This window comes from Cuculus canorus, chromosome 3, assembly GCF_017976375.1.
Source record: "Cuculus canorus isolate bCucCan1 chromosome 3, bCucCan1.pri, whole genome shotgun sequence".
In the NCBI taxonomy this organism is placed as follows: Eukaryota; Metazoa; Chordata; class Aves; order Cuculiformes; family Cuculidae; genus Cuculus; species Cuculus canorus.
Window position 1 is genome coordinate 101,021,287 of NC_071403.1, and position 20,763 is coordinate 101,042,049.

Below are 20,763 nucleotides of genomic sequence, written 5' to 3' on the forward strand. Positions count from 1 at the left end.
GAATGCTTTAGTGTCTTTCCTGGTAGGTTTTTTAGTTTTAAAGTAATCCAGGACATAGCGGGGACTATAGGTCAGTACAATTGATTTCCATAAGCCTCTGAGTAAGGGGGTAATTGCTTACTTGACATGTTTCTGTTTCCATCATTTCTTAGCTAAGCAAATTTCCCTGTGTAAATAATCTCATCAAATGACACAGGGCCAAATACTGTTCAACCTGTACTCTGAATGCAAGGTGCCGCTAGTTCTAGGACACTGTATCTGTAGATCCCAGTGAAATCCTGCCCAGGAGTCCGCATGTCTATTACCATCTGACTAAGCACAGTGACAGTCCTTGCTGTTTCCTCCAGTATAACAGCACTGAAGTGACTCTGGAGGCCTGTGGTGCACTGCTGTCCTGCCTACCAGAACAGTAGACTCCTACTCAGTTCAGCAAGTTACGGCCCCCAAAAGGTGTTAGCCTGGAAGAGAGTGAGAGAGAGCTCAGAGGATGAAGTATTTCACAGATTCATCACTGAAGCATGACAGGGATCGAGCTCCAGCTGTGACACACACATATAATGTGCGGCCTCTGCAATTGCTGTGCAGTTCACTGTCATGGGAATTGTCAAGCTATAGGAAAACAAAAAGCAGGAGGGTGTGAAAATGGATTGAAGATCTATTTCATTCCTTCTGTGAGACCCCCTGCTAAACATACTAAGCCAGAAAGGTCCAATTCCTGTTCTTCACTCCTTCAAGATCTCTACTCTGTGGTACAGGCAGCATGGAGGAGTATATGATAGATAGATAGATAGATAGATAGATAGATAGATAGCAGTGAATAAGCAAAGAACGTATTTATTTAAGAACTCCCCTTCCCAAGAAGCCCCAATGGCCTGTCCACAATGGAGTGCAAATTTTTGCCTTGCTGTCTCTCTTTATCCTCAGGAACAGCGAGTGCAGCACATCTGTATGTTTTGAGGTAAACAGGGGCCACAATGTCACTCAGAGACACAAGAAGAGCTAGGATTTGTCACAGCCCATTTTGTTGTCAACTATATTCTGATACCTAAGAGAAACATTATCCCTTGATTTGTAGGAATAAGCTTATTTGTTCAAGCCCTTTATAAGAGGGATGACTTTAATGCTGTCTGCTTTAGTTATTCTGTAAGGCAGGAAATCTGCAGTCTCTCACTGAAATTATAGCAAATCCCATATTTGCTGGGTATATGTTATGTAAGAGTTACTATTCTGGGCTGTGCTAAATTTAAAAGAGAAATCTATCAGGGACTCCTACCAGCAGCTTGGGCATTGAAATGTTCAGGAGGATCTCCTGCTTTGATTAGGCAGATTGTGAGCAGAAAAGCAGACTTTAGAAACTTAATTTAACTCCTGATTCAAGTCAAAAGATTAAATTGTGAAGCCTCAGACAAATTGTCAATGATACTGTCATTTAATCTACTCCCAGAATAAAATTTTGGTTGCAGTGACACACACAACATTTGTAAAGGGGCATATCCTGAGGCCCTTCATCAATAAATTTAGTTTCTCACTTAGACTGGTTAGGGAGTTCTGGTGTGCAAGTGTTAAAAAAACGTGGATGACCTACGCTCAAGCTGTGTTGACTTACTGGAAACTTGTAAAAATAACCTTTCTTCACTCCTGAGTGATCATGGCTTAAGTGCAGCTAAGACCTTGTACTTCCTTACCTCATAAAAGTGATTTTTAATTACTTTTAAGCAGTTAGAAGTGTCAAGTGAATACAACAGAGTATGTGACAGATTGTTTGATGCTTTCATCCTAACAGCATTTTACTAAATAACAATAATTGGATAAGTACTCAGTTTACCACTACTAAGAAAACTTTAAAAAATGAATTAAACACCAGGAGCTGGATGTTTACATTTTATATTTTCAAATGCTTACAGGCCCCTAAATGTATGGCATAAACCTGTAGAAACCTAGATGTTCTAGGTTGATCAAAAGATCAATGTTCATCACACTGTGAATGCAGACTGTCTCTGAAAACTTTTCATTCAATGATACAGGACAGCAGATTGCAAAAAGACCTAAATAACACCTTTCAGAAAGCTTTAGCAAGGAGGAGGATAAAGTGAGACTCCCCAAGGGATGATGCTGTGACAAACAGGTCAATATCTGAAACCGTGACTGATTGTACTTTGCTCTCCGCACTACTTCAGGTCAGTCTCAGTACAATTCCAGCTCCAAGGGCTCTGTCAGCTGTCAGAAGGTGCAGGAGCTTTCTCTCCAGTGTTACCTGAGCAGCTCTGGGCTTGCTGTCTAGCCCAGCAGAGGTCAAGGCTCGTTCAAAACGGGATAAATCAGCTTTCTCCACCAGCCTCAGGGTCACATCACCAACCGCCACTATCATTTCGGGAATAATGACACTGGTTAGCAGATTATTTTTTCCAAATACTCACTTACAATTCACCAGAAAACATATCATGGTAGCCCAGGCTCTGGGTAAAAAAAAGGCACCTGTGGATTTTAAATCCTGGTGAAATGTTGGGATCTATATTTTCAGCTGTGTGCATTTAGAAGGAGTTAAGTGTAGGCTCACCCTGAACTGAAATAATGCAGGTCTATCTCCATGGTATTTTACCTGTTCAGCAACTGGTGTGTTGCCATGTGAGAAGCAGTCTTTTGCTGTTGATGTGGACTCCACTGTGAAGGTTCCTTCTGATACACTGCGAAGGAGCTGGGGCTTGTGGAAACACCCCAAAATCCCCTCACCAAGGTGGCATCTCTCCAGCACAAGGAGGCATCGCTGCTGAAGCAGCTGGCCCCTTGCTTGCTGCACCGAGAAGCAGGCAGCGCTACAACACTTTGGAATGCTTTTATTTGGCTCCATAACAAGAATAGCAATGGCTCCATCAGCCACCCCCCTCTCTGGGTGCTGGCAGCCATGTCCCTGCCGCCTGTCTCCTGGTACCAGCGCTCAGGGATCATAAGGCAGCACCGTGGCGGGCACGCAGCTCCGAGCATCGCTACCACAGCAGAGATGCATGGCAGGCAGTGAGAGCTGGGCTAACCCCTGCGATATTGCTGAGCGTGCTCATTTGCCTATGGGCAGGCTTCCCACCTTGCCTCTGAAAGGCCTCCTGACGGAAAGTGTTGGCTGAAAGTACCCCAGAGCCTCGGATGTGAAAGCCTGGGCTTTTGGCAGAGCTGAGCTAAGACAGGCAGAGCCCCAGGGCAGGGGCAGCTCCCTGGGCTCGGGGCACACGTTAGTGACTGCAGCTGTTTTCCAGGTCTCTAGGAAAAACTCAACGCCAGACGCAGCCTCTCACCCACCCTTGCGCACGGTGCCTCTCCAGCAGCACCTGTCAGTCATGTACTCAACACAGAAAATGGCAAGAAATGAGCTGGTTTTCTGCTCTGGAAGCTTAGGAGGGGGAAAAGGACCAAGCAAAAAAAAACCAAAACACACAACCCACCAAAATACTCTGGTGATCTCCTGCAACTCTGCAGAGCCTGACCCCCTGGAGGTGGTTTCAGGTGCCATGGAGGCTCAACCACCCCAGCATCCACCAAAGGACTAGAAGACTCTTGCCTATGGTCAAGCAATAATTCACACACACACAAATCTTCTTTCCCCCAAGTTTAGTGCTGGTTTTTTTTTCATTTAAGAAATCACAAGAAGATCTTCAGCAAAGTCACGTAACAGGTGAGCCACAAAGCAGGGCACAAGCAGCAGCACTCCGAGCTGCTGGCTCTTGCAGGAATGCTCACGCTTCAGCTGGGATAATCAAAACAATGGTTGCTGTACCTGGTCAAAGTTTTTTACGCAAAGACTTTCCCGGAGCTGCAACCCAAATGTGACTGAAACCCCATGTATCAAAAGCAGAGAAATCCAAATCCTGTTCTGATACATTGTGAACCTTAACAAGGCTAACTGGGATCTTACCTGGCCAAAGCATTGCCACTGCAACTGACAGGTTAAAACAACTGAGCCAGGTTTCAATCCAAAGAGAACATAAGCAACATCAAGCAAAAGAAAATAAGGTTTCAAGATGAGTAATTGTACAGAAAATTCTTAATTTTTATCCTTTGAACAACACTGAAGCTGAATTGAAAAGTTTATGGTCTGTAATCTATGAATAGCTGCAAATTGTAGATGAAGTAGTGAGAAAACACTAAAAATGTCTGCACGTTTAGAACACTTTCCATTGGGATAACTCAGCATGTAATTGCTGTTGTCGTTTCAAGCATGGCATAACTTGCCATGGAGGTCAGTGCCAATGCTGGGATTTTGGTCCCTGTGTTACAGTGCTGTGATTGAAAATTATCCCCCCAGTGCCAATTACACCTTTGGAAATTTCCAAGCTGGGGTTCCCCTTCATGCTGAAGTGGTGCTTGGCTATCCAGAGCATTATCCCATGTCTTCCTCTCAGAATCTTCCCGGGTCTTGCATGATCCAAGATCTATGCAAAAAGAAGTAGACACACTTAGAAGGACACTCAGTGCCCCAGGAAAATTTCCACAAAATTAAATACTATTCCATGCTGTTCCATCCTTCTGTGAAACCATGCTGCCAGAGCATCTGGAGTGGCTTCTGGGGCAGTTACAGGGCAGAGATGACCTCTGCAGCACCCTCCCACGGATCTCTGGAGGACATCTGACCTTGCAGCAGTCCTGTTGTCTGCAGAGTAATCCTGTGAATGGATCACAGAGGCATTTCTTTCCTCTACCACCCCTCCTGTAGATTTTCCCTTGGGAAGGGAGCTAAGCCCATGTGACTTGAGATTCAATATTTTTACCCTAATAATAATGGTAGTGCACTTCCCAAGTGGAAAAACAGAATTTTGCTTCCCCATCACTGTTGAGCAGCTGCTTAATAGCCCATACAAAGTATAGCTCTGTGTCCAAATTCAGGCTTCTCCTTTAAGTATCTTACCAACTCGCCTTCTGTAAATGTCTTCTGCTTATTTAAGTGCCAGCACTGCTCTCCTCACTGGGGGAGGAGAGGAGAAAGCCGAAATATGAGGTCATGTCCTAGACACGTGACTGCTGCAGCGTCTGTCAACTGTGATACAATTACTAAGCCAAAACTGTGCATTTATGACATTCAAACCTGCTCAGCAAAGTCTCTCCTGCGTCTCTGGTGCCTCTACCCCTTCTGTAGTCAGGGATCATCTTAAAAGTTGTCTAAGCAAACCTGTACCTTGAATCACAAAAAGAATACATTTTGGTGGTCGTCTGTTATACTGAATATTGCAATGTACTATGAAACTAAGATCCTAATTAAATCCTTTCCCTGCAAAAAGCTTCAGGGTAGTCTCTTGGGCTGAACTGTTTGGAGCAGCGAATTTAACCTCTGTGTTTCAGCAGAGCTCTGAGCTTGCTCAGCTGAGCAGGAGTGAATTCAGTCTCAGCACAGGAGTGAATTCAGCACAGAGGAGCTGTGGTTTGAGACTCTTTCCAAACTGTGTGACTGCACGATTCTCACCTCAGCTGCAGTGTGGATGGTAGGATATGCAATCATTGGATAAAGTAGTAGGGTTTTTTAAATCAGTGATTGTTTCATGACTACAAGAATAGCCAAATCTGTTGTGGGTTATATGCTAGGAGGTGCAGCGGCACACTGGTGTTTTCTCTCTCTCTCTGTAGCCTGCCTTCTGTGGATTCAGAGGCATTGCAAGCACAATGTAGACAAATTTCCCTTGTTTATGAGTTTCCATTTTCAATTGGTTGGCCATGGCAGAGAAGAATAGGCACTACTGTAAACTAAGTAAACCACAGATTATTAGAATTATATCTATATTTCATTGCACAGAGTCCAGCAATATTCTATTTGTTGCAAGTAGTAAACTCACCAGAACTATACAAGTCCTTATAGATGAGCCCCTGTGTGATGAAGATTAATCACTATACAAAACATATTAGCCAAATGCAGAATTTTTAGGGAAAATATAAGAACATGCCATACCCTCAAGATCTTCTGATTAACGGGGGCCAAGGTCAATGCTCAGGGAATGTCTCTCTCTGAAGAGTGTTTCTTCTCCTACAACACTGTGGCAGAGATTGCATTTGGATCATCATATTTAATAGCCAGGGATGGAATCATCCTCCAGAAATCTTTCCAATCTTTTTAAAGCCCATTTATCCATTTCTGCAGCCACAACAGCTGATGGCTATGAGTTCCACAACAGTATCAAGCACTGTGTTAAAGCAATTGTTTTCTGTCTGCTTAAAACCTGCTACCTGATTACTTCCTTACGTTTCAGTTCACATCAGTTGACATTTATCTCAAATATTAAGCACCATAAAACTATTAGTCACATTTGATGAGTTACAAGCTTACGCATTTACATGACTCCCCACACAGCAGAAAGTCAGCAAGCTATTGAACTAGTGGGAATAAGGACCAGGATCTTTGCTGGAAGCTTTTGAGCTGTCTCTGACACTGGTACTGGTGATGTGGGAGATGAGCTGTAGTATGTAGGTACCCCACAATGACAATCACATACCCCTAAAGAACAGAAGAAATCTGGTAAAGGAGGAACAACAGAAGAAGTCCCATAAAGGCAGAATGCAGAATGTCTATGGCTCTTGTTGCTGTTGATTGGAAAGGGTGAACAAATGAGAAAAAAAGATCAACTATTCCACTCAAAGCTCCAAGTGCCTCTGCTTCTGTGGGCCCATTGGAGAGAAACTGAAGATACTCACACCTAAGCTCCTTCTCATATTCTCTTGTTTGAAGGGGGATGCTTACCCAGGTGGCAGTGAGCCGAAGGTTAGGGCAGGCTAAAGATCATAAGTAGACGGACATACTACAGAGTCCAGAGGTTGTGTTGGCCATTAATGCTTCACGACAGAAACTGCAGTCACTAGGAAATCTGTGATCCATGAATAATTTTTACAGAGCCAATAAGAATTGGCAGCGCTGATATAAGGGATAAAAGGGATAGATTTCTGTGAATACTAGCAAGGAAGAAGTTTGATGGCTTTCAATACAATTTGCTAGCAAATCCTTAGTGACTAAAATAGCTCTGACACAAGTATCAATAACAGCAAGAATGAGATCATCCTTTACATAGCCAAATTTGAATCATCTTCATCCAACACTTTACTGTTTTAATTAGAAGGTATGGTATGAAGGTGATGTTTGCAACCAAAAAGGGACAGGAATTATATCACATCCCTTGGCATAAAATGGAATTGTATGTCTGTAGGCACTTGATACACAAGAAAATTTAATTAAAAAAAACCAAACTGTAGAAAACAAGAAAGTGTTTCATATTTGCTCCTAGGTATAGCTGCTTGCTAGAAGGCGTGTAAAATGTAGCATGGAAGCTGAAGTCACCCCTTCAGTATTTAATGAATTAATAAGTGGTGTCAGGCCCATCTTCTTCTCGCTCTGGACTGTTAAGTGTAATTCAGGGTGTGCGCCGCATGTTCTGATTGTGTCAGCTGTAACAGTTTGGTGTGTGCTTTTCTGTCTTCTGCTTTTCTCCTTGTTGCTTCTGACTCTCGTCTTGCATTCCACATACTTGTGGTAGCTGGGTTTTTCACAGACTGAAATCTCCTTGAAGAAGGCAACATCTTACTGTAGACCATAACATGACAAAGCCTCCCACCGCAGCAAGGTCTCCAGGAGTTCTTTTACTACGAATGCCTTCATTTGCATACATCTTCTTTTGTATTTAATACATCAGCTGTGCAACGAGAGAGATTTCCAGATGCAAGAAATTCTTTGAGAGCTTCCTTAAAAGAAAAAGCATTTGATGCTTGAAAGAGCATGGTAACAAGTTGGCACTGCATCTAAGCCTTTTATAACAGTTTAATTCACACCCTCACTCCAAATGTAAATTAATCCTGATTGGGAAATGTTGGAAATCTGAAGCAATGTATGTACTATAATTTGGTACTACTCTAAGGGCGGAGAGGGAAGAATAAAAGAAAATATTCTACACTAACCCTTAAATGAGCATTAAGCCATTTTTTTTTTCAAACCTTCTATAGTCTTGAGGCTAACAGTGCTGCTAACCCAAACAATCAGAAACTGAGAGAATGACCCCAGACTTCCATCCCCAGACCTGCTGAAAACTCCTCAAGCGTCTGAAACTTTACAGTTCCACCTTTTCTTCACAAACACAAAGGTAAAAAATTTAATGCAACCAAACTAAGTTAGGGCTTAGGAAATTATGACTCCAGAGCACAGATTTTTGAGGAAAAATAAACCTCCCTAGGTTCTTAATAAAAACAATATGGTAGAAAAATTTGATTCTTGTGAAAAAGTGCTTGCTATGCATGTATAGGAAAAACACACACATGCAGACCGAGTGATGTTTGGAAATGCTTTGTTCCATTTGCAGGATATTCTGTAACACGGTTGCATTTTCTGAAGCAAAATTTTCCTGTCTAATGATAGCTTTTTGAAAACCAGGCCATTAAAATATTTCTAGGCATGTCCTAGCAGAGCACAGAGGCTGTCACCCTGCCGTCACTCAGAGAGGTGGCAGGGCACTTGCATAAAAGCTGCCACTAGCACATAATCATAAGCTCTTCTGATTCCACTAGTGCTTTTTGCACTCGACTCTTTTCCACCTTCTTTTGAAAGGATAGGTGGGTCAGGCCTCTAACCTGGAGCTCTCTAGGGGGTAAGTACCGATTTGAATAGGTGATGTAAACGAGATCAAAGGTGTTTTGGTTACTGCACATTACCATTTGAGGAATGCACAATGTAGCAAACAGGACTGATTCACCAGGGCTACAAGAGAAGTCAATTAATGAAGACAGCAGTAATTTTGCAGTCCTTGTGTTAATGCAGCATCACTGCACGCAAACACACAAAACTGACTTTCACGTAACTACGCTATATCCAACTCTATGGCCAGGAAGGGACTTGGTCGTTTTTATCTCAGTCAACATTGTCCATGATTTTTAAGTACTATATAAGGTTGTTCATAATTATGCAGTGTTACTGTCTTAGCGGGAAGGTGACCTATATTGCTTTACTCTCATGTCTGCACTGTATGGACTGTTATTTCTGCAAATGCTTATGGTCCTAAATTCTTGGCTGTCTCTTTGAGTTTCTTATGGTCAGTAAGATGCTAGAGATCCACACACAGAAAGAGGCAAGTTCTTTATCTTCTCCAGCTACAGGACAAGATAAAAAGTGCAGTTCTCTTGTCTGAAAACACTAAATAGAATTTTCTGCTGGCTTTTTGGATAACCTGAAGCAGGACGACCGGGAAGGGAACTGAGATTTGTCTGGAGCCAACAGATCAATCTAGGACAACTCGTCAAGCTTGAAATGCAATAGATTTACAACTATTACTGCATTTTGGCGGTTATTGTAGTGAATGAATGATCGTATTATTTCTGGGAGAGAAAGGGGGCAGAAACTGGAATATGTGAGAAGCTGCCCAGTTTCATTTAAGAATTTATGAATTCAAAAACCAGCTCATTTTGACTCGGGAAGAAAGAGCTCTCTGAAAATATTTTGCCTGGTTCCAATCATACTTAATCACTGGTGGCCACAGAAATCTTCCTTGGGGGACTGTTGGAGCTGTTTGTGCCTAAGATTCTTTTGTCCCTCTCTTGCACTGCTCAACAGCACAAAGGCCATGTAAAATTTATTTCTAAAGCAACATTTGCTTTGTTTGGATTTGACCAAATGCAAATATTAAAGAAGCTGATGCAACTGGCTGACTCATGCCATCACTGATTTTTTTCCAAAGTCTATTACTGTAAGGTAAGGTCTACATCAGTTTTATCTCTCTGAACCTTGCTATTGCCCAGCATCAACTATCACTTTCTGATGACGGTTTAATGAATGGAAGGAGCAGTGAATTTGTTAGTAGTACACTCTTGCATATTCATGAATATGGAAACTGCTGAGGTGCATTGTCTTTCCTAAGTTAGCATGCTAATACCAGTTTTCCAATTGAAAATTTGTCTTCATGTTATTATTTAAAAGTTTAATTTTGATTGCTTGAATTGATCTTTAACACATTTTTTCTTTACCCTTGTCACTGCAGCTTTTTCCAGCCATCCTGAGAGGAAGTTATGGAAGTGGAAGGCCAAGAAGGTTGCAGCCACTTTAGGAGACAGCTGTGGTATATAGTTTACCACACCAAATGGGGTGGGCGAGAGGTGTACATCCCTGGTTTTTACTGACACTACTGATCCTTCACTCCTATTGTCCTGTCAACATCACCGACACCCCACAGCATTTCTATCCTATTTTAGAGTTGTAGAACTGAAAAAATAAGTGATAAGTCCATGGCTGGGTTTTGACAGACCTAGCTCAAAACTTCAGCTTCACTCTATCTTTCATCCATACACAGCTGGTATCAGAGCTTTAAAAGCTGGTTATGTACAACACAAAGAGTCCACTAAGGTGCTTCTGAAAATCCAGCTGTAAAATGTGACGGTGAGATCCGCTGAGTATTTTGGGAGAACTATCCTTTGTTTCGGTGGTGGTTGTTGTTTTCCAGAGAAATGGGAGCTGAGCTCTGTTGAAAATTGGTGCAGTGTTTGCAGCTTCAAATAGTTATACATACATTTTTAAAAGCTTATTTCCTCTCTATATATATGCTAAAGAAGTCTGTTCATCCTTAGCTGCATGTTTTCTGACTTCCATTAAAAACAGACTCCATTAAATCAATAAAGAGAAGAGTAAAACTGTGGTGAACCCCACTACTGCTATAAAAGAGACAGTCAACAGGAAAATGTTCAAAACCAAACTGCCACACCCCGGACACTAAAAAAACCCAGCCTACCATTCCCTCATGCATCTGCTCCTTACTAGAAACCTCGGGACTCCAGTAGCTTCAGATTTTTTTTCCCCATCCTGAATCACAGAAAACGCATTGCAAAGATGCTCTCTCAAAACATATTTTGAGGATCGAGGAAAGGGTAAATTTCAGGTCCTTAAAGCATCTTTCCTTCTTACTGATTGTCAAAACCCCTTAATTAATGCAGGGTTAGGATCTCCTGGCAGTAGCTGGAGATCTTATAAAATATCAGCTTCAGCAAAATTCAGGTTTTTGGAAGCCAGGAAATACAGAGTTTAGGTCAACATTCAGGCAACCTTCATTTTTCCCTCCTGGGAGCTGGCAATAGGAACTGGGAACTGGCAGTATTCACTGAGTTGAGTACTGCTGTGTCAAATGGCAGCAGGCTTAGTAAACTATGATAGCAGGAAAGATAGGAGGTGATACCTCTAAGACAGGGCCTCAGCCCCACAGTGCTCATCACTTCTGTGGATGGGAACAAAAGAACAACATAGACTGAGGTAGCTACATGCCTCTTGTCACAACTGAATTCCGATGTTGAATCAGTGCTGGGACACAGAGACATTTTAACCACTGGCACTTCTGCTAAGTAAAGTAGGTAAAATCCTCTGTGGACTTAATAATAGATATATGACTAAACATTGTTATCTGGTTAGTAGTGGGAAAGATAAAATATAATTATCATGGAATTGTTTCTAGGAAATTGGCTCAGAGTATGCATGTAAAGGAAGCACCACTGTAAATGCAGCCCACTTTTCCAAAGAGACGATGTGCTATAGTAGTGACATACTATGTTCTCTCAGAGACATCCACGGAAAAGGTGAATTATTTCCATTACAGATATATTGAGGCATTGCTATAAAGCTTTGTGTTACTATTGCTTTATTATCCTTTGTATTTCCTCATTTCTTAGAGGTTTGAATTATGCTGAGCTCAACTTTATGGAGGCAAGTGAGCAATCTTAACTATACGTTAACAAATCTTTCCAGCAAAGCGATACTGTTAACAGGGATATATTTTTTGTAGATCTTGGAGACTTCTGGCACTTGAAGTTAATTTTGCAACAATGGCATTACTGAAATGAAATACAGGGAAACTTGTGACTCTGAAGCCGTGTGCTCTCCATTGTTGTATGGAATGGGGTTGTCACTACGCACTGAAATATTTCAAAGGTGAAATTATTGACAGTGTGGTGAGAGAATCCTCAGAAATGATTACTCCACTTTGATTACAATAAACACCTAAGGAGAAAATTATGGTTCTTTCCCCTCTCCCCTCCTATCAGGAGATTTCCTATCAGGAGATACATAAACCTGCCTGAGAACATTGCCAGCACGCTCTTCTCTTCCAGCCCTAATTAAGCCATTAGTTTTTTAGAAGCTATTAGCACTTAAGGAGTTTCTCATGCTTCACAACAAGATGCTTTCAGCCCCTGCTCGCCTGTATATGCTAGATTCCCAAGTCTGCATTTGTCTCCTCAGGTCTGTCTTCAAATTCCCTCCAGCATTCTCCAACATGCCAAAGAAGGACTTACACCTTCCCTCTGGTGCAGGGTGGGTTCAGGTTTTAGAGCAGGAATGAGTGGGGATAGTGCGGGGTTCCCTGCCTTCCCATTCATTTCTCTTGGTCTCTGCCACCCACCACCATTTCCACTGTCACCATTCTTTACCTCCACATGACACTAGACTTTACTTCTCTAGGAAGCTGATTAACTGGCATGTGTTAAAATGTGGCTACATTTTTCTGCATTAAACATCCTCAAATCAAGAAAGATATTTATTTTAGCATTTGACTTTACAACTGAGTCTTAGCAGCGTACAGAAGATTAACTAATTTAGGGTCTTGCTTCTGTCTCTCAAGCAGATCAAGAATCAGCTTCAAAGAAGGTGATGAAAGAAGCCCGGAATTCATGAATATTCAAACCCAATTCCAGTATTTATGGCATTTTGGAGTGAATCCAGAGGTCAGCTATAAGCACGGGTTCATTTGTCATAAGTGGAAGGAAAAAAAAAGCTATTTTTTCATGCATGTATGTTTAGAGCTGGAGGATTTCTTTATTAGTTGTGTTTTGCATAGAGGGAAATACTACTAAATTTATCAGAATTAATAAATAATAAATACTGGTAAGAACCAAGGGAAGTAGTTTGCATTGGAATTAGTACAGCTCAGTAAAAATGAGGTTTGGATCACACAGATCTTGCAATGATGACATCTATCCTGGGAAAATAAACAAAGATAGGGTACATTCTTGAATGCCAACACTCAGTTGTCAGCACTGCGACATTTTTTGGGGTAGTTCTGGGCAGAACAACCCCAGGACTCTCACTGCTAGTGACCTCACCAGTGCCACACCGGAGCCAGCTTTGACAAGGCACCATTCCCAACAGGGTACAAGACATCAGTGTTGTGGACATGGTTAGATTGTGCGTGTTGGTCCCAGGGTAAGGCAATAGGCTCACACAAAATTGAGTTTAGTTGAAGGCTTGTGGCCTTTTTGGCTCCTAAAGGATTGTTTTCATTTAGGAAAATGAAAGATTGCTTAAAGCTTTAATTTTGCCTTTGAAAAGCCACATCTGGGATAATCACAGGCACAAGGAGCAAACTGAGATACAACACAGCAGCGATCCTGGTGCCCTCTGGAAGTCTAGCGTAGAGTGAAGTACAAAACAGGAAACCTGTTATCTCGTGGATTCATCATGTGATGCCCTTAACTTCCAGTAAGCCCAGCAGAAGTGGAGGATATACAACTGGAGGATAATTTGCAGTGTAAAAAAGATTCCTAATTTTAACTTCCCACAACGAGATATTTCAGGGGATTAGTTTTGTTCCAAAGTGCATGGTGTCAGGAAGGAGTCAGTATTCCCTAAACAAATCATGCCCCATTCATGTAACAAGAATACCTACTCTGGTCTCTGATAGTGAGCCAAAGATCAAGATTTTATTTCATTCTCCTTTTGGTACACCAAAGCACATAATAGCCATGTCAGACTACACAGTCTTGAGTGCTGGAATGAGTCAGAGGTGTGCATTTCTTAGCAACAATTAAAGGGATGTTCTGATATTGTGGTGATGCACTGAGCCACACAGGTGGCATCACAGAGGATGTTAAGTGCTTAGAGGAAGTGTTTCCTTGTTTGGTCCTTTCTTCTGTGCCGAGGAATGGTGGTGACTCTAGCTGTACATAGCCTCACTATGATACAGATTTAATTTCCAACAGAATGTCTGGTGAACTTCAGGCAATTGTCACCAAGCTGGTCTGAGGAAGAGAATTGCTTCTTTTTTACACTTAGCCCAGTGGTAAATAGCTGAATAGAGATTTATTCTGTTCAGGCTCCTACACTGAATAGGGATACACTGAATAGCACTTAAAGAGCTCTAGCATAATTTATTTTACAGTTTAATACTGTATCTTGAAATCCCAGATTTTTCAAGGATCCTGTGGCAGGTTGGTGCCCTAATCTCACCAAGTTTCCAAGTGATTTATTCTCTCTGGTGCTTTAAATCCTTGCTTAGAGAACTGCAGTTTAGGATAAAAGGCTTAATTTTAGGCATGGGCCTGGGTCTGTGGACTTCTCATATTTGAAATTAAGTACCCTCTCAGAAGTTAACTGAATCAGACACTTTTGTTCTTTCTTTGTTTGGCTGTTATTTTTTCCTTCTTAATATCTCTTCCATCCCTACTTTCCTATCCGTCATTTTCTCATTCATAGAATCATAGAATCACCAGGTTGGAAAGGACCCACTGGATCATCGAGTCCAACAATTCATCCATCTCCCTCGATTTCCTGCAGCACCTTTCATCTTGCTTTGGCTTTCCCTCTCTTTTTTTCCTTCCTTTCTCCCTAAGGAATCTTCTTGTCCAACTGTAGTAAAGTAGTTTTATGTTCAATTTCTTCCATACTTTCTTAAGAGGGGCTGGTAAATAGCATGCTAATGAATTTGGCAGCAAACTAATTCGGGAGGTATTACAGGGGTCAGCATGGGATAAATAACCTTACAGAAATCAAGAGGAGATTAAGTAGACCTTAAGACATTTATCTGGGGAAACCAATCAAATTCACAGCTATTTCTTAGGACAAAAACACTTGGAAAGCAGGGCATGTACTCACGGTTTATATCAGTTGGATGCTGTCAATTTTAACCCTGACTTCACCCACTCACTCGCTCTCCTTTTCATGTGTTATGCACTGGTTGAATTTCTTCAGGGACTGGATCCTGGACAAAATCAGTAGAAGAAAAGCTGTTTTCCACTCCGTATTTAAGCAGTTCCTATTCAAATGAAACACTCACCTTAATTAAGGATACAAGACCATTGTGATACAATAGAATAATTATTAATAATAGTTCATCAATACAGCTTTTCTGCAAAATCAGGTATATTCCTGGAATGCTTATTTAAAAGAATCACAGCTCAGAAGTGGACAGCATTGAGTGGTTATGCTTGGAGATGATGATATTGAAAACTGGGCACATCATTACTGAAAATACTGACAAACAAAGCGATTTCAAGGAAAAAAAAGATATTATGCGTTACAAGGGAACATGCTATCTTACCATAGTTTAGCATGCCATGAGCACAAGGGAGTGCATAAGCTGTACAGAGGATAAAAATTTACGTTTAAGAACATTTTCGAGATTTGTCTTTGTCCTAATTAGGAATGCAACCTGTTTAGAAATTCCCTTAAAAAAAAATTTCCATGAAGAAAAATGAAGCTGATTGACTGAAATGTTTGATAATGTCACCTTTTCATTTATATTACACTGCGTTCTAATACCATGCTAATTTAAATTGAAAACACAGTGATATAGAAATGAAAATGTTTTGTTCTAAAAATATAAAAACTGGATGGTTTGAAGCTGCTAGAACATTTTTCTGCTTTTCTTAAAGCATTTTCATGGACTTCACATGATTTCAAGAAGTATTTACCTCAAAGATGCTGCCTTTTCAGAGTAAAGGCTTCCACTGATGTATTTTCTTCAACCCTCTTTAAAGCTCCTGCACTACAGGAGCACATAGAGTAGTGATTGTGACACTCCCCAGTGGCAAGTGCCAATTTATTTTAAAAACATTGTATCTCATTCTCAACAATGGGCTTTAGTTTTGGTCCTGCTGCCACTGTTGTCCTTTAGTCATCTAAAGACTCCCATCTCAGTTACATCCCTGCAAAAAGGAAGGAAATTATTTAAGGTGGTTAATAAAGTATCACAAGCTGTAATAGGATGACAGAATAAGATGAGACAATTCAAGAGACCTGTGCGGGAGCTTTCCATGTGGAGGCCCACGCTAGGTTGCTCCCCAAACAGAACAAGTGATGTTGCCTCTACTGGCGATGTTCAGATCCGTTCTGAGGACCACTACAGTAAAGAGCCAGTGTGCTCTAGCAATCAGATGACTACAGCAGATGACCTAAAATATGTCATCCTGTTTAATTTTGATTTTGTGTACTGCATGCCTTTGCTTGGAGACATCACTGTGTTCATGAAACTTTTTATGAAGGAAGAAAGAATACAGTCGGGACCCTTTAAATTGAGAGGAAATTAGTATCAGTGCTCCTGTAAAATATTAAAAAATATTTGAGATAGAATAGAGACTGACATTCAGAAAGAATTGGATCTGCAGCTATGGAATTGCCTATCCCTTTTTGGCACACTAGAAATACACGCTTTGTTTCCTCTGTATTAGCTGGGATACATAAACATTCTCTGTATTACATAATGTTGGTTAGAGAAGCAAAAATGTAACGATCAGATTCATAAATTGTAAAAATGGCATTCTCACCATTTATGACAAAACATCATTCTGACTGAAAGCCAAGCTTGTGTTATGTCCGTTCGGTTGTTACCTCCTACTGCTTCTGGACAGCTCTGCTCAACACTGAGACATTGATTGGTCTGAAAGACAATATGCTGCAAACAGGACATTCAGATGACACTGCCCTTTTCACTGACTTTCCTAAAGACTTAATGTTCCTTGTACGTCTAAAAGTTTCTTTAGAGAATCATAAACTATGGCTCCAATCTTGCAAACAGGGATGCCTAAAAAAATGAATCCTCTGATTGACCTTTGTGGGACTTACACATTGCTTTGAGCTTTTGCTGAGACCTGGCATTTATTGAGATGTTTCCTCAAATATTGACTACTCCTTTGAAGTCATTTCACCCAATACGGGAAGATGCCCAACTCTGTTGTGAGATGCACGGCTGCTTTCTTGCGGTGCACTTCAATCTGGTGACAAAGTGAGGCACCATGGCTTATCTGGCAGGGTGAACAAGAGGATTTGGACAAAGAAACACCAGAGCATAACTCTCAGGACAGAGTGGCAACACAATTGATGAAAATAATCATACTGTGTAAATTCTGAGGTTAAATTTAGAGATAGGTTAATAATTGAGATGTACAGATCTATCTTTTCAAAACATGCTGAATTTAGATGATCAAGAACACTTATTCTCTTGTTCCACAGACCAAACATGTCTCTTGCTGCTTAGTAAGGCCTGGCTCTACCTAGTCGTCCTGCTGGTGGTGATTTCACATGAAGGACTTCATAATTCTACTTCATGGGCCCAGTCCATGTTCTCACTTGCAGAAGTTGGTATACCCCAGCAATTGCTTCCAAGAAAAGTTTCTCTTTCATCATCTAGTTGCATGGTCCTCTATGGGGTTTCACTAGGCTTGTGTCCTCATAGGCTTCCCATCATTGATCAGACCTTCTCTCCTACGCACTTTCCTCCATTACTGACCTGAATTATTTGGAACAGGCCTTATTTCTAAGGAAATCTAGCTGTGTTTCTTCCTGACAGTGAGTGCTTAGCCTTATACGTAGAGAGAGGTCTTACAGCGGTCCTACAAAGCCAAATTTTAATTCCTAAAATTAAAAAAAATGGACTGTTTAGCAGTCATACATGATACTAAAGTAACTGTCCAGCGCATAAGTCACAAACTGTCCTTAGAAATTATTTTTTAAATTTGATTGAACTGTTTTTTATTTCCTAACAACTTTAGAGTAAACAATGAGAAATAAAAACATATTTTAAATATCACTAAGACGGTTAAGAGTTTCCTTTTAGCGTTTCATATTGGATTATTTTACCTTTTTATTATTTATTACCTTATGAAAAAAGTTACAGGAAAATGAGAAGATTTAGTGTCTTCATTAAAGATACATAAAAAAATATTTATTATAGGTAGGTAATTATTTTAACACTTTTTTTATATATATTTCTACTGCTAAAAAATGAAAGTGCATTACACAGAGCAAATTGTTAATCTACCTGATATACATTGTACCAAGATGGAGCCAAGCTGAATTTCTCCACAAAACCACACCAGTTGAGACCAGCTGAGGCTCCAAGACATTCTTAGGGAGCTGCTGAGATTCAGAAAAATTTAAAAGAAATCAATTTTCAGGAGCTCTTGGTGAGCATATTCTCCTTACTGTTGCACCCTCCTTATTGCACCACTGTGTGTGCTTGCTGGAAAACGACACCCGCAAAGGGTGAAAAACAAGCACAAGAAATACGCTGTGGATGAAACCGCCTGAGCACTTACAGTCCCATTCCTCTATGGGCCTTCATATCAGCCATGGGGCTCGTGTGAGGTTTTATGAAGTCCCACTCTTGCATCTACATTACTCCCCGTGGCGGTGCGACCAGCATAGCTGGTGAGGACAGTTGAGGCGAGTGTTTCAGTTTACAAGTTCATTTTCTCTAAATATTTAGGGCAGACTAATTGGCCATCAGTTGTCTGAGAGAGATAGAGGACTGGATGAGGATCATTTGGCTGAAATTGTACAAGTTAAAAATGATGATTACAGCATTTGAGAAGCAACAGTAGCAATTAAGCAAGCAGCAGATCAGCGGAAGTATCTTTCCCACTGATTGTGCAGGCAGTGGCCTGGGACGCTGCTGCCCAGGGATGCAGGTGCTGGGTGTTTCTGAGTGTGTATATTGGCAAGCAGAGCAAAAAGGACGTGGATGTCACCTGGGCCACTGAGTATTTGTAGTTTTCAACTCCCTCATGGGCACGTGGGAACCTCTAACCTCAGGTAGCATGAGCCAGATCACAGTGAAGCAGTTTTCCTGAACCTAGACCCAAAACCTACCCCAAAACAGCTGCTTGTGCAGGACATACCTGCTTATTAGGAACAACTGCTCTCTAGGAGACCTGTACTCCAAGTCCTGCACTGGATGCCAGCTAACTTCTCAGTAAATCCAGCTTTCTTTTATGGCTGGCATTTTCCAAAAGGCTGAGCAAAAACCTCTTGGGGCAGCCTCTGCCTGCTTGTGGGTATGGGTTGATGCTGTGGATGAAGCAGGTGATTGCAGCAGAGCAGTCTCACATGTCCTGCTTTCCCCTCCAAATCTTCTGAAGGCATTAAAGTTTGATTGACTAAGCTGAAAAATTTGCAAAGTAATAACTTTTCTATTTTGCTCTGCTTTCAAAACATTTTTATTGAATATTCAGATATGCTCTGTGCAATGTGGGATTTGCATTTGTTTTCTCCCTCAAGCATGTCAGATCAAACAGAAACACAAACCATATGACACAGAGGTCTCCTCGTGGCTGGCGCTGTTGTGTGCTGTCTTTTGTTGGAACTGCACAGGGCTTACAGCACACATCTGCAAAAAAATATGAGCTAGAAAAGGCAATTGTTTTCTGCCTAACTGTAAGGGTAAGTCATACCATTTGAACATATGAAGTTGGAAACGGCTTGTTAGGGTGAAATCCGAGTGTCACTGAACGGTGGGATTTTTGCCATTGACACGAGTGGGAGCATGATTCCACTTGCTTTTCATGCAGTATCTACTGTCTCCAGATCTTGCCCTCTGGTCTTTCAGAAGCTTGTCAAAAAAGTACTCATGCCTGCTTAAAACACACAGATTAATTGTAGAATGGTTTGGGTTGGAGGAGATATTAAAGTACATCCAGTTCCAACCCCCCTGCCATAAGCAGGGACACCTCCCACCAGATCAGGCTGCCCAAGGCCCCATCCAACCTGGCCCTGAACACCTCCAGGAATGGGGCAGCCACAGCTTCCCTGGGCAACCTGTGCCAGTGCCTCACCACCCTCATCATGAAGAAATTCTTCCTTATGTCCAGTCTAAATCTGCCACTCTCCAGTTTATACCCATTGCCCCTTGTCCTATCCCTACAAGCCTTTGCAAACAGTTCCTCCCCAGCTTTCCTGTAGCCCCTTCAGGTACTGGAAGGTCACTATAAGGTCTCCTCAGAGCCTTCTCCTCCCCAGGCTGAACAGCCCCAACTCTCTCAGCCTGTCCCCCTATGGGGGATCCATACCTCATATCATCATAGAATAAATCATAGAATCACAGAATCATAGAATAGTTTGGGTTGGAAGGGACCTTAAAGATAACCCAGTTCCTGCCCCCTGCCATGGGCAGGGACACGTCTCACTGGATCAGGCTGCTTAAATACGCTCCCACTGCTGAATTTGGAGTAGTTGATCCGAATTGGAACTAGGAGACCTTTAAGGTCCCGTCCGACCCAAACCATTCTATGAATTTCAAACCCACAGACAACAAACTCAGCACAGAATAACACACACACACCCCCCACGCCCTTTCTCGTCCCGTTTCTCATTTTCACACTCACCGGCTCGGTTTCGGCCTAACGCCAGGGGGACGCGCCCCAAGCTCCCTTCGCACCTCCAGGGGGGGCAGCACGGGGGGGATCAATGACCTCCACGAGGCTTCCGCGGGGCTGTGGGAGCGCCGGGCGCCGCTGTGCATGCGTGTGCGGGCAGCGGGGCCGCTCCGGCAGCCCCAGCGCTGCGGCAGCCCCGCTCCAACTCCGCTCCGGCAGCTCCAGACCCGTTCCAGTAGCTCGAACGTTGCAGCCCCGCTCCGGCCCCGCTCCAGCAGCTCTCGCCCCGCTCCGGCAGCTCCAGCAGCTCCGGCTCCGCTCCAGCTGCTGCAGCCCCGGAGCTCCAGCTCTGCTCCGGCAGCTCCAGCAGCAGTAGCAGCTCCAGCCCAACTCCAGCCCAGCCCCGGCGGCTCCAGC

The 20,763-nt window shown here is 42.2% G+C and overlaps 1 long non-coding RNA gene across 10 annotated transcripts; it reads right to left on the bottom strand.

The window, feature by feature from the left end:
• Window positions 1–780: 780 nt before the first annotated feature.
• LOC128851736 (uncharacterized) lies at window positions 781–20,471 on the bottom strand. 10 transcript variants are annotated; one of them, XR_008449151.1, is made up of 6 exons: window positions 20,356–20,471; window positions 19,426–19,605; window positions 18,015–18,109; window positions 15,670–15,903; window positions 14,852–15,011; window positions 781–7,704 (listed from the first exon to the last, which is right to left on the bottom strand). It is a non-coding gene; the product is annotated as an uncharacterized LOC128851736 (long non-coding RNA). The 10 variants fall into 10 exon arrangements; XR_008449149.1 differs by having other exon boundaries at window positions 18,015–18,112; XR_008449157.1 differs by having other exon boundaries at window positions 781–5,161; window positions 5,927–7,704; window positions 18,015–19,605.
• Window positions 20,472–20,763: the final 292 nt, after the last annotated feature.